This window comes from Nannobrachium achirus (assembly GCF_963921795.1).
Source record: "Nannobrachium achirus genome assembly, contig: SCAFFOLD_560, whole genome shotgun sequence".
NCBI lineage: Eukaryota > Metazoa > Chordata > Actinopteri > Myctophiformes > Myctophidae > Nannobrachium > Nannobrachium achirus.
This window is the reverse complement of record NW_027664752.1, coordinates 13,132-26,655: the sequence shown is the minus strand read 5'-3', so window position 1 is coordinate 26,655 and position 13,524 is coordinate 13,132. Positions and strand designations below refer to the sequence as shown.

At 40.7% G+C, this 13,524-nt stretch overlaps 1 long non-coding RNA gene across 1 annotated transcript; it reads right to left on the bottom strand.

Annotated features, from left to right (window-relative positions):
- Positions 1 to 95: 95 nt before the first annotated feature.
- LOC308280819 lies at positions 96 to 2,947 on the bottom strand. Its single transcript, XR_013961784.1, has 4 exons — positions 2,738 to 2,947; positions 1,599 to 1,663; positions 1,419 to 1,499; positions 96 to 1,036 (listed from the first exon to the last, which is right to left on the bottom strand). It is a non-coding gene; the product is annotated as an uncharacterized lncRNA (long non-coding RNA).
- Between the last annotated feature and the right edge of the window lie 10,577 nt (positions 2,948 to 13,524).

The window sequence follows — 13,524 nt, the reverse complement described above, 5'->3', positions numbered from 1 at the left end:
CTATGTTGAAATTGGCAAAATAGGTTGTCCATATGAACATGGAATGATGAAATTCAAGTCAAATAAAGCAATATATATATATTTTTAGATGATATTAGGTGTAATCTAGGTTAGGCGTTTTTGACTGATTTTCATTCAGTCTTTATTTCCCAAACTAGAAAATGTTTTCCATAGCAATACTTGGTATTTTTTTCTTCAGCACAACCCAATCTATATGACCCAACAATTATTTCTTTCACTTTTACCTAATATATCAATGCATTTGACCCAGAAACAGAGAGAATAGACAAAAACGGATTTCAAAAACTCAGGGTTTTTACTTTAGAAAAGCACAAACATCCTCCATAATGTTTTTTCAAGGTAGAAAATGATATCAGGCATTGCACATGTTACCATAAAATGGTCAAATTGAAATAAGACAGTGTTATACAGCTTTTTAGAGCACAAAGTCAAGTCCAGGCTATAGACGTTTTTTCTTTCAGAAGTCACTTGCCTTGGGAGGGGCCTCTCAGGTACAAAGACCTAATTACAAATGTTTTTCTTTTCCCAAACAGGCACTGCAAAATGAACTGAACCTTTTTACTGAGAAAAATTTAAATACAACACAAATATTGTGCAAAATGAACTGAATCCAGCAGGTGAAAATATCGGAAACAGCAGACCTCCAAGACCTCCAAGCTCACAACGTGTCGCAGGGCGACGCGTTGTGAGCTTGGAGGTCAGCTATTCTCGGTGCGTGATACCACTCTGAACTAACATTATCATGTCAAAACTGGAGATGTGGCTTACGACATGGATTCCTACACATTGTCTGTGTGTGCACAAAAACAACTTGTGCTCACCTCTCAGGCTCGGAGTCCGGCGGGAGCGTGTTGCTATTTCTACATGTCATCTTTTCGACAACCAAACCTAACCCTAACCTCTGTGAGTGAGTGGTTAACCTGCTGACGCTCCGTTGTCGAAACAGTGAGATTTCCCCAGTCCAGCATGACTCGTTTGGGGCCACGGCCTCTGCCTCTGCTCTGAGTCAGGATCACTGCAACGATGAAAAAAATGTGTTACACAATGCACCGATGACAAAACTATCCTGACAAAGTACTCCTGTACTTGTGCTGCTTGTGTGACCATCACTACAAAAATTGAAACAGTGTTACATTCATATATACCGGTACATATATGCATCAAATAGAAGAGTATGTATGTGTGAGTATGTATGTGAAGACATCCAAGCTCACAGCGCGTCGCAGTGCGACACATTGTGAGCTTGGAGGTCTGCTATTTTCGGTGTGTGATACAACACTGAACTAACATTATCATGTCAATACTGGAGATGTGGTGTAACAGATTTCTACACATTGTCTGTGTGTGCACGTGCCTGATAATCACAGACAAAGACATGACTGGTTCTCACTGCTCACCTCTCATGCTCGGGGTCCAGTAAGGCTCGTTTGGGGCCACGACCTCTGCCTCAGCCCCTGCTGCTGCTCGACCCAGGATCACTGCAACAAAAAAACAAAAAGAAAAAAATGTGTTACACAATGCACCGGTGACAAAACTAATACTGTAATACATTACCACAAAAACACATTGATGCTCACCTCAACAGTTCAGGGTCCAGTGTTTGGTGGTGGTCTCCTCTCGGCACTTGGGTGTGTGACCATCACTACAAAAATTGAATCAGTGTTACATGCAGATACCGGTACATACAGTATAAATAGAAGAGTATGTATGTGCGTATACAAACACACACACACACACACACACAATGCATTTATTTTATATATTTGACATCCCTGGATGGGGACCGTACCTATGTTCCCCAGGTTCTATGTTCCCCAGGTTCTATATTCCCCAGTTGCCCCCACAAAAAAGGTTCTATGTTCCCCACTCAACTAAAAAAGGGTTCTATGTTCCCCGCTCATCCAACAATGCAGGAAACATAACTCTAAATACACACAACAGAACATAATGGGGAGAAATTACGAATACTAGTGGGTCAAGGGGGAACTAGGGACATCTGGGCACCATATTTGTATTATGACTGGGCATCTGAACGAGTGGGCACCTGGAAAAGTAGGCACTTGGGGTGGAGTGCCCACATGTTCTTAGTGCCCAGATGTCCCACCATTTCCTCTATTTGAGTTGGAAACATTTTTGGGGTGGGGAACATAGAACCTTTTTTGGTGGAGGATGGGTGGGGAACATAGAACCTGGGGAACATAGAACCTTTTTGGGGGGGAGGTGGGGAACAAAGAACCTGGGGAACATAGGGAGGACCCCCCTGGAGAAACACACACACACACACACACACACACACACACACACACACACACACACACACACAGGGTGGCACACATAGTCAGAAGAATCATCCTTACAGTATAATACACAACAGCTACTGTTACAAGATGAAAACAAATGCCACTACTAATTTGTTGAGTAACAAATAAGTACACGTGTGCACGTGCAAACGCGCACGCACTTGCGTCAGCAAGGGCGTGCGCATTTGCGCAAAGTATCAATAGTAGCCTAGTCGTTTTATCATCATGGTGCACGCACGAATAGTAGTCGTTTTATCATCATGGTGCACGCACGCAAATAAGCAAACATGCACTGACGAACGTGCACACACAGCCGCGCGCGCGCGCACACACACACACACACGCACGCACAGACACACACACACAGGGCGCGCACAACACAATTCATGGCTAACGTTAGCTTAGGCTTCACTCACCTCAGGCTCTCGTCCAGAACAAAAGACGGATCTGTAGTTTCATGGTCAGAATCAGCTCCATGACGACCTTTCTTGCACCCAATGACTTGATTTATCCTAGCCTGGATGAAACGGCTCCAAGTAGCCGAAGCAGGGCGCATCTCCATTGTGACACGGCGACGAAAAAACAAACACATCTCTCTCTCTCTCGCGTGTAGGTGGTTACCGGCATCTCTCTCTCTCTCTCACTCTCTCGCTCACACTATCTATCAATCTATCTATCTGTGAATAAACAACTGTATCTCTCTCTCTCAAAATACACAACACTGGTTCCCAATGTTGCGACGCGAGGCAACCGTTCCTCTCGTCTGAAAAAAAAACAAACCGTCTAACCCAAAGGACACATTCCAAACGTGATAAAGTCACCAAAAGTCCCAAATCTATCATAATAAATGCAAAGTTTCACCAGTTGCGTTACCTCTCCATTTGGCATTGCTTTACGCATGACGCACGCACAATTGCGCAAATCTATATATTTATATGTATATAAAATGAAATACTAGAATCTGCTTTCATGAAAATAGCATGCATTTACCTACATGACGTCATGTGTCCGAGTAGATTTTCCTAAGGATAGAACCATAGAGTTATAATATTAATAGAGAGGACACATATATCCCCGCCCCTCCACTTGCATTGAGTTGCTCACCCAGCGCATGAGGCGTTTTCACCCCTCCATCCGGGTAGTAAAACGTGACGTAGTGGGTCTACTGTGACGCATTTTGCGTCATCGAATTTGTTCATGGACGCGCTTGGGCACAAAGTCATGAACGAGCACTGCCACTGTGAACGCGCTGGGGCTCAAGTCATGAACGAGCGCCGCGAGTACGAGCTCTGTTGGTTTAGACGGTTGAAAAACGCTCTCTAGTGGGGAAGAAAGGGAAACGCCGCCCAGTACAGCTCCTCTCCCCGGTTGAGAAGCACTCTGCTCGGATTCGATCTTACGATACGTCCCGCTGGACTGAGGCATCGCCTGGAAGTGTAACTCCACGTTGAATTAATTAACCATTGTGTATTTCATGGTTTAACCTAGGGGGTCCGCGGGGACACTGCAGGGGGTCCGCGAAATTGTTGAAAAAAAAAAAAAAAAACGTTATATATTTTTTATTTTTATTTAAAAAAAGAAAGAAAAATAATAATTTGTCTTTAAATATAACAAAAAGACATGATTCTGTCTCTTTTGAATAGCTTGTATACATGATTATTGTGCAATTGACAGATTGTTAGTGATAGATTGATAGTATTGACATTGGTTCTCAGTTATTAAGGTATGTTTATAAATGGAAGTGGTACAGCCATGCACTTGTACATGCATGTTGGATGGAGCAGGGACCCCACCTTGGGGGTCCCTGCTCCATCTCCCCATCAGTTTGGGGGTCCCTGGCCTGAAAACGTTGAAGACCACTGTAAACAAACAAACAGAATGCATTTCAAATAGATCAGTGGTTCTCAAAGTGGATTCCAGGGACTCTGTGGGGTCTATACAAGTGTATACTGACAGTGTACAAATGGAACCAACATTTGGTTAATTTGGTTCCATTTGTATGCTGTAAAGAGTTAAGGGGAGACCTTGAAAATGTGAAAGTTTGAGAAACACTGGAATAGATTACCAAAGTGGAATCCATATTAATAACCAAGTCCATTGCTTGAAGTTTCTGAGGTAAATTAGTTAATGTAATTAACTGTTATGGTTTATACACACCATTGACAATGGTCTAACGTTTTTACATGTGAAATTCATTCAAAAAAGTGTGTTATTTTGTGTCATATGGTCCTGGCCTGTGGCCATCCTGGCTATAGTCCAAACCTTATAGCCTAACTAGAGTATTAACTAAACCAATTAACCAAACCAAACCTGGTTCAGAGACCACAGATACGTTTATGAATACTTTATAAATGTAGATATTATAATGATTATGATCCAATACTAGAGGTCACACATTTAGGAAATCCCCCCCCCCCCACCCTTGACCTGGTGAACACCTACAAATATCTAGGCACTATGTTTGATAGTAAGCTTAAATTCGATGTGAACTGTGAAACATTTGCAAGAAAGGTCAGCAACACCTCTATTGTTTTGTTGGTATATGGAAACCTGAACGTAAAGGACAAAAATCACCTTAGGAGAATTGTGAGAACGGCTTCAAAGATAGCTGGAGTAGACTTCAGTAGCCTGGATCAAGTCTACCAAAGGCAGGTGCTTAAGAAAGCCAAGTCCATTGGTATGGACAGCTCTCATCCTCTCAGCTCTGAGTACAAGCTGCCTACTGCCTACTACAAGCTGTAGTTGTAGTTTCATCATCTTTCAGGTACAGATATTTGACTGCACAGGTGTTAAAATAATGTGATGGAATATTATCAAAAAGATGATCTGGCTGGCTGGGAATGTATTCTGTTGTTTCAGAAATGTATTTTCAACATGGTATGAACAATGTATAATTATAATAAAGCTCTATATTCTGATAGCAATCATTACCATAAGAGTATGTGTACAGCAACAGGTGTCTGTATCTCCAGCTGTATAAACTGAAAATGATTTTAGGTGGGTTGACAATTTTATCACTGTACACTGATTGAGTGTACAGTGAGTGCTCCAGTTCCAATGTTGCATGCTCACTTGTTTATCAACTATCATGACATAAGTTCTTGCTTTGGATAGAAGTGGTATTTTGGACTCTCCCATTATTTACAACAGGGGTCTTCAACAGGGGGTCCGGGACCCCTAGGGGGTCCTCAGAGTTACTATAGGGGGTCCTCCAAATCTTTGTGTGATAGAAACTTTTTTCTATTCCACTTGAACCCTAGTGTCCTTATTCTGAGAACTTTAGACAAAAATAGCCGATCTACAAGCTCACTGTGAGCTTGTAGATCTGCTATTTTTGGCAAAGGGCTTTGGTGTAGAGGGGAAAAAGAGCAGACTAATTACAGAGTGAAAGTGAAGCTTATTAAGTATTGACGGTTCAAGTGGTTAAATATCTGAAAACACAAATTGACATGAATCCAAATACACTGATGATTGTGCGGTCAGGCGATTAAACTATATGGAATCTATGAAAAGGTTGTGGGGGTCCCTGCTTCATCTCTATCTCATCTGGGTCCGTTGCCTGAAAACGTTGAAGACCCCTGATTTACAATATCAACCTGTGTTGTCATTCAGTGTGGTAATCTTAGCATTTTGCATGGATTCCTTGGGTGAAACGAGTCATAGTTAAAGTTACTGGTCTGTTCTAGACAAGCCTAGAGTTGTGTTCTGTTCCAGAAACAAGTTTAAATATAATTCATATAGTAGCTACAGTCTGAAATAGAGTATTTTTATTAGATGACAGTGTGTTGACATATAGAGACATTCTTTGAAATCCACATTAGATATTATATATACTCTATGCATTAGATGCACTTTGTCCAAAATGAATACATTTAATTACGCACAAAGTGTCACAGACAGAGTGATGGAGACAGGCCATGAGACAGACCCACTTATAACTCTATGAGACAGACAGGCCTACTCAGAAATGGCTTTCGCCTACTTGTGGGTTATCAAACCATCAATCTGGGAACCCATCGTCAAAGAAGAAAGGGCGACACCTATCGGTCTGTCTCTCTTAGCGTTCTCTGAGGCTGTCTCGAGAGATTATCAAACCATGTATGTATCGCATTTAAATTCCATTTTGATAGTAATCTTCATTAACATTTCACGTAAAGCTTCTATTTAAAAAAAAGATCGGACTTTTCAGAACCCAATGCAAAGTCAATGGCAGACAGCCTCTGTCAAGATGACAAAACGCGAAAATCGTAATAACTAATACTAATGAGTAAACCAACAGTTTTATAAGAACAATATTGTTGTAACTAAGAGATTCGGGAAGGTATCTATATTTAATAAACACAGAATAAGAAGTAATAAGAAGAAGTCGCTATGGTTATTTCCTGGTTTAATGCGGTCTGCGGTGCGGTGCTCTCCGCTCCGGAGAGGAACAGAGGATTCAGCTGTCTGGAGTGGAGGGGGTGGAGCCAAAATGCGCGTTCATGAGATTAGACCCAACTGCAGTACCTCAAAACGGCCAACATGTCCATTTGGTTTCACGGCGCCCCCAGGGTTCTGGGGGCTTGGATAGAACAGCCTACATCGCAACCATACGTGGCCAGGAAGTGGCCATTACATTCCACTAGCCAATACCTGCTAGCCAAATAGCTTTGGGACGGAACCTTGATGTAAAAACCGTGGTTCTAGCTTCTCACATGCGTCTGCAGCCATGCAGACATACAGACATGAGGAAAAATAAAAAAAATAATATAATAAATGAAATGCGCGATCCTAACGCATTTTACGCATATTTGGACATGTTTACATTTATATGTCAACTTCAAATGCTTATATTTATGTGAAAAAGTGGTCAATTTGATTCAAATCAACGTTAGGTGTTAAAACTAAAGTGTCATTGATAAAAATAAATCGGCCACGTGGACGTCCATGACGTCATCATTATGCGACGCCGTTTCAAAGTCATGACGTCATTTGGTCGCGCCTGCGCGACAATCGACCAAGTAGGTTTAAAAAGATAACTGTATATATTTTGAAACTAACCAAAAAAATCTAGTATCTTTTCCTACATTTAAAAAAGATTTTTTTTAATAACATTTAAAAAGATAACTGTATATATTTTGAAACTAACCAAACAAATCTAGTATTAAGTACCATAATTAAAACAATATTTAAAAAGAAAAAGCTGATCTACAAGCTCACAACATGTTGTGTGCTTGTAGATATGCTATTTTCAGTAGTTTGGGTCCCAGGCAAACGTCTAATGTCTCTTTTGGGTCTCTTGCAAAGAGGTTTGGGAAACAGGACTCCAGTGAACTATAACTCACAGCATTAGTCTATATCCAAAGTAAGGTTCTCACGTTCATGACATTTTGGTTGACAATTTAATTAATTATCAAAAAATAATTGTGATTAATGATTCCATTCGGTTTTTGGCACTGCACATTGTGAACACATGAATTAACAAATTATTCTTTAACAGAAAATACATTTTGATTGATATATGAAATAGGATTTGATTGTGTACAAAGCCTTTGTACACAAACCTTGCACAGAAATTACAAACAAGTACCAATAATCAAAACAATGTATTTTTAATACTTGACTTTTATGCACACACACAGTCAAATCAAGGTCAGTTGCATGAAATAAACACTGGTATGCAGAGGTTAACCAAGGGAAGTTATCAATGCCAACTGATATGGATTTTCTAATTACCCTGCCTGCAGATGTTAGCTCTCTTATTTTCTCCACATGTACATGATTGTGATCTTAGAGTGCAGGTAGAGTGCAGGGGGAGTACACCATTCTGACCTCATGACCTATGTACAGGTTAGCTCTCCAACATTGTGATATAAGGTACCCTTTAAGTGGTTTGCTGTAACTTGTTTATGACTGTTGGTGCAGATGGACCATATTTTAAACCCACTGTGTTATTTCAAACCCATCTTCTGCTTTTTCTTTATTATCAGAGGAGTTGCTCGTCTCCTCTGCAGGTCGGTAAGGCCCCTCAAGGCCACTCTGCTGTCATGGTTATTTTACTGATTGGTTTATTTTACTGATTAAATTTGCGAGGACAACGTTGAGATAATAGCCATTATGGTTAGAACTGACAGAAAATAACTTTGTACTTCTGAACATAAAGGTCCTTTTCATGTGAAGGACCCCCAAAATGATATTTATTTGGCCACGGACCCCCATTTCAAAATATCTAGTTCCAGGGACCACCCAGAAGCAACATTTGAGTTACAAACGTTGGCTTTGAAAGCCAATAACTTTTTCTCACTCAACTGTAAACAAACCAACATAAAGTTTAAGTAGGGTATCTGCACATTTCTACCCTTCAAATATTCAGCGGCACAGGTGGTTGCAAACAACCACGCCGCACAAACGCTTCCTGCCAGGATACACGTCCTTGCGGTGTCAGGAAGAACTCTGCTATTTTGTCTCGTGTTGAACGTGCTGATTGGCTGGCTCTTGGACGGGACAGTGTTACTTGGTCCTGAAGGTTGGTGTCCCTTTCGGTCTCACGCCTCCATGCACCAGGCTGCAGTTCCCCAGAAGCAGTGATGGAGTCACAGAAGTTTGGGGGAATGTACCTAGGGATATAGCAATTATTAAATAGTCATTAAATTAGAATAAAGTGTGTTTTAACTTCACCTCTGTACATTTTAGGGTACTTGTGTAACCCACAGGATTCAAACCTGGGTCTTTTTTATACAGGCACATTAAATGTATGTATATATCTTTTAAACGTAATATCAATAGTAAAACCATTGACAGTGTAATCACAACGATCTACCTTGAGGCCGGCCCATTCGATGGATCCGTTGAGGTGAGGTAGTTGTGCAGGGCCACACAGGCATGCACGATGTGCCCAGCTTTTTCAGGAGAACCCTCAATTGCTCGCCCTAGGATCCGCCATCTTGCACGAAGGATGCCGAAGGTGTCCTCTATCATCATACGGGCTCTTGAGTGGCGGTAATTGTAGATATGCTGCTTCTCGTCAAGACCGCCAGCTGTAGATAAACAAAACAAATGTGTCCATTATGAGTTGTTCCGATATGATCAGTGGTATGCATTACATTAGTTTGACTGAAAATAGACGATCTACAAGCTCACTCAGATAAATAATGAAAATAGCCAATCTACAAGCTCACAACACCTTGTGAGCTTTTAGATTGTCCATTCTCAGTTTTTACCTCTTATTATTATATTTACATTTTGGCCAAAGTTTTACCAGTTTGTTAATTACTTTAGATGCAGTAATGGTCTGTGTTTTTTAGGTATTAAAAAGCTAATTGCATTTTTTACTTCTGTCATCTGGGGACCACCACAAAATCATCCAGGCACCCCCAAACCACATGTTGAGACCCACTACTAGTAGCTCAAACAAATCCATTAACTGTTGCGATTAAGCAATGTGACATTTGAATTGAAAATGTGACCCCATATATTTACAGAAGGGATGTTCATATAATATACTTCATAACCTTGCTTTAAATTACATGAATCTCACTCTGGCCTGTACTCTCACACACCCTCACTCACTCACTCACTCACACTCACACTCACACACACACACACACACACACACACACAGTACTTAAGTACAGTTGAGGTATTTGTACTTTACTTGAGTATTTCCAGTTTTCAGTACTTTTACTTCTACTCCACTACATCGGATACAAATATTGTACTTTTCCCCACTACAATTATTTGAAAACTTTAGTTACTAGTTACTTTGCGGATATAAATGAGTATATTATAAAACATACATTAATTCTATACCGTGGCTATTTGAAAATGGCCGATCTACAAGCTCAACACGTGAGCTTGTAGATCTGCTAGTTTCAAACATGTTGTACTTTTACTTTTAGTACTTTAAGTACATTTTAATACCAATACTTTCCTACTTTCACTCAAGTACACTTTGAATTCTGGACTTTTACTTAACAAAATAGTTCTACATTGCAGTATTGACACTCAAGTAAAGAATTTGAGTACTTTGTCCACCACTGATACTCATAAAGGTATCTATTTATCATTTAGAATACAGAATAGGGATAGTCGTCAGGAAACATTTCTCAATGCTTTCTCTTTTTGCATATGTAACAGGGAGACCTGCCTCTAGTCAGGGCTCTGTGTCTGTCCACGCCCAAGTCGCACAGGTGTAGGTAGTCACTCGTTTACCCCTCCCCTATAAAGCCTGGTGCTCAGGCACTCATTGCTTCTTGGCTCTCTGTAGAGGCGGTTGGCTTGTCTGAGACAGGTAGGCAATGGTGGCGTTTTGGCCTTAACTGTGTAAATGTGTAAATGAGTGGTACCTTTAATGGTCCCGTTTCTCAGGGCCCTTGCCTTCCATGTCCCACTGAGGATGAAATGCCACCTCTGTTACAGTATTAAGGTGTCCAGGTGTTTATAGGGCCAAAGCTGGTATAACCAGAGGTATGTGGAATAATGTGCATGGCTTTGATATACTGTATATGCTGCCCTACTGGTTTTAACACTATTTTATATTTGTAGGCTTCAGCCAGTGTGCCCTTGGTGTTCCCATCCCACTGTGTGTGAACTGCCATGAGTCAGACGTCCCCTATACCTGTGTACACATGACCTTGAATGCTGAGGTAAAATAGGAGTTTGTATATGTATATAATTATGGGAGCTAATTGTATCTTTGTTTGATCCTATAGGAATAAGCTCCGTTTATGCTGCCTTTGCCCCTTTTCCATATAGTTGTTTTCTGTTGCATTGTATTTTACTTTCATTGATAATCCAACTGCTATATATTAATTGTTATTTCTTTACTTACTCAGATTGAGTTGGAGGTGACTGTGGGGGGAGAACTGTGCGGAGGGCTCGTTGCCCACCCTTCTGTCCACTGCATGCTTTTGCTGTGTGTTTAGTGTGCACCTAACCCACCCAGTGTGTAAGTGTGTTTTATAGTGTGTTTGTAGTGAAATAGTTTGAACCCTCACCCTACTAATCCCTTCTATTTCTCTCTACTCCCCCCTAGGCCTAGTCGTAACTCTTAGTATCAAATAGTAACTTTTAAGTTTTAACCATCTGACTTGTGATAAATAAAGCTGATATTTTATTGTTAACTCTGCAATTGATTGATCTAACTTTAAACTATTGTTTGGATAACAGATTGGAATAAATCTATATTCTTATACCCCATCTAATCTTGCGCTAATGCACACAACTGTTTTTGCCATGTTTTAAGGCCGTGTAGGCTTTTTCAGAAGTTAATTTAATGTCTTCCATTAAATGATTTCCGTCATCTTCCGCTAATGCACGCAACTGTTTTCGCCAGGTTTTAAGGTCTTATTTTAGTTGTTTCTCATAAGCTCGCAACCCTCCTTGCCCATCGGCCCCCACCTTTGCGCACAGATTCACCGGGAAATACTCGGTCGCCGCCTGGGCGGTGGAGAGGCGTGCATGCGTCTACCGTGAGTCCCAACACATCTCTCTGTTTTTACTATCAGACAGACAGGCTCTACACCTCGTTCACTGATTGGTCAATCTAGACTAGTCAGTCACGGTCCTGCACTTATTTTCTGACTTGAGGTGGGTGGATAGCTAGCTCTCCACCGTACACTCTGATACGGGCTCTAGCCTCCAGGATGCAACCCAGGTAGCAGATGTAGTTTTTTCTTTCTATCACAGTGTCACCTACTTTAATTGTGAAGTTCTCAACTAGGCTAAGTTTCTGACTAGATCCAAAGAGGATACATTCAGTTTTACCTAGGTGAATTGAGAGTCTGTTGTCATTGAGCCAGCACGGGGTGAAGCACGGGGTGCGACCAGGCAGTCTGTCTGTTACTGATACTGAACACACACTCACTTTAACCAGGGTTTGTTTAGTTTTTAGATCAGCATCAATGACATTTATTACACTTTATTCATCTGCATCTGCCTTCCAAGGTGAGTGTGGAAAAGCTTTACTAAACTTAACGTTTACCCTTTACCGTTTACCGTTATGTCACAGCCTTTCCTCATGACCATGGATGTGTCTGTTCTGTTTATTGTGAGTTTAACTAGTTTTAATACATGCTGTTCAATGCCAATCCGTCTATATGTCCATACAAAGGCCTTATTGTGTTGTTAAACTTTAACAACACAATAAGGCACTAGTACACTGACTAAGAGCCTATAACAGTTTTTATAACACTTAAACAGTTAAAGTGTTATAAAAACTGTTATAGGCTCTTAGTCAGTGTACTAGTGTATGTAGTTTTGCTTCCTGTTTTTCAACACTTCCTTTGCTGTGCTGATGCGAAACTTTTTAGTAGGGAAAATCCACTCCACTATGGTCCTAGATAGATACATTGTTGCTATGTTTTGTGGAGACCAACTTGTTTTGATTGAATAAGTTGTTCCATTGACAAAGCATGGACACGTGGACATGCTCATTCATTGCTTGTAATTCACAAATTGTCAGTGGTGGAAATTGGAAAAAAGTAGCCTTTGTACTAAAAGTAAAAGTATCAGTACTGTAAAGTAAAAGTCTGTAATTCTGTTTTTAATTGAGTAAAAGTATAAAAGTATTGGTATGAAAATGTACTTAAAGTACCAAAAGTAGAAAGTACTCATTATGCAGAAGCAGAACGTCCATTTTCCCAAGTTTTCAAATGTATAAAAAAATGTATAAAAGCAGTGAATCATGACCATACAACCTTTGTTTCTATGAAAAGAACATTTTGAAAATCGCTAAACAAAGTGTAGTTATTAAATGTAGTATATCAAATAATGTAATATTAAAATATGTTTTCACATAGAATCAAAGGTTGTATGGTCATGATTCACTGCCATCCTGGATGGCTTGGTTCTAGGCTTAACATAATTGTTATAAATACTTTTGTAAAAGTCTATGGCGAAAATGATTGGGGAATATTAAGTGACACCAGGAAACCACTTCCGCTGTGACGCTCTATAGAAACATGAGTTTTTCAATTTCAATGGTGTGGCTATAATGTAACTGTGCCTCCAGCCAGGCTATGGAGCGGCAGCAGCAGCATCAACACATGAGTGAGGAAGAAGAGAGCGTGGTGCTGCGAGACGACAGCAAGAGGAGGAGGAGGAAGAAGCCCATCACGTCGTCCTCCGGGGCCTCCATGGATCAAACCACCACAGAGTTCATCCTGCCCACCACGGGAATGAATGGACACAGCACTGACACCGTGCTGCTGGAGGTGGCCGGGAA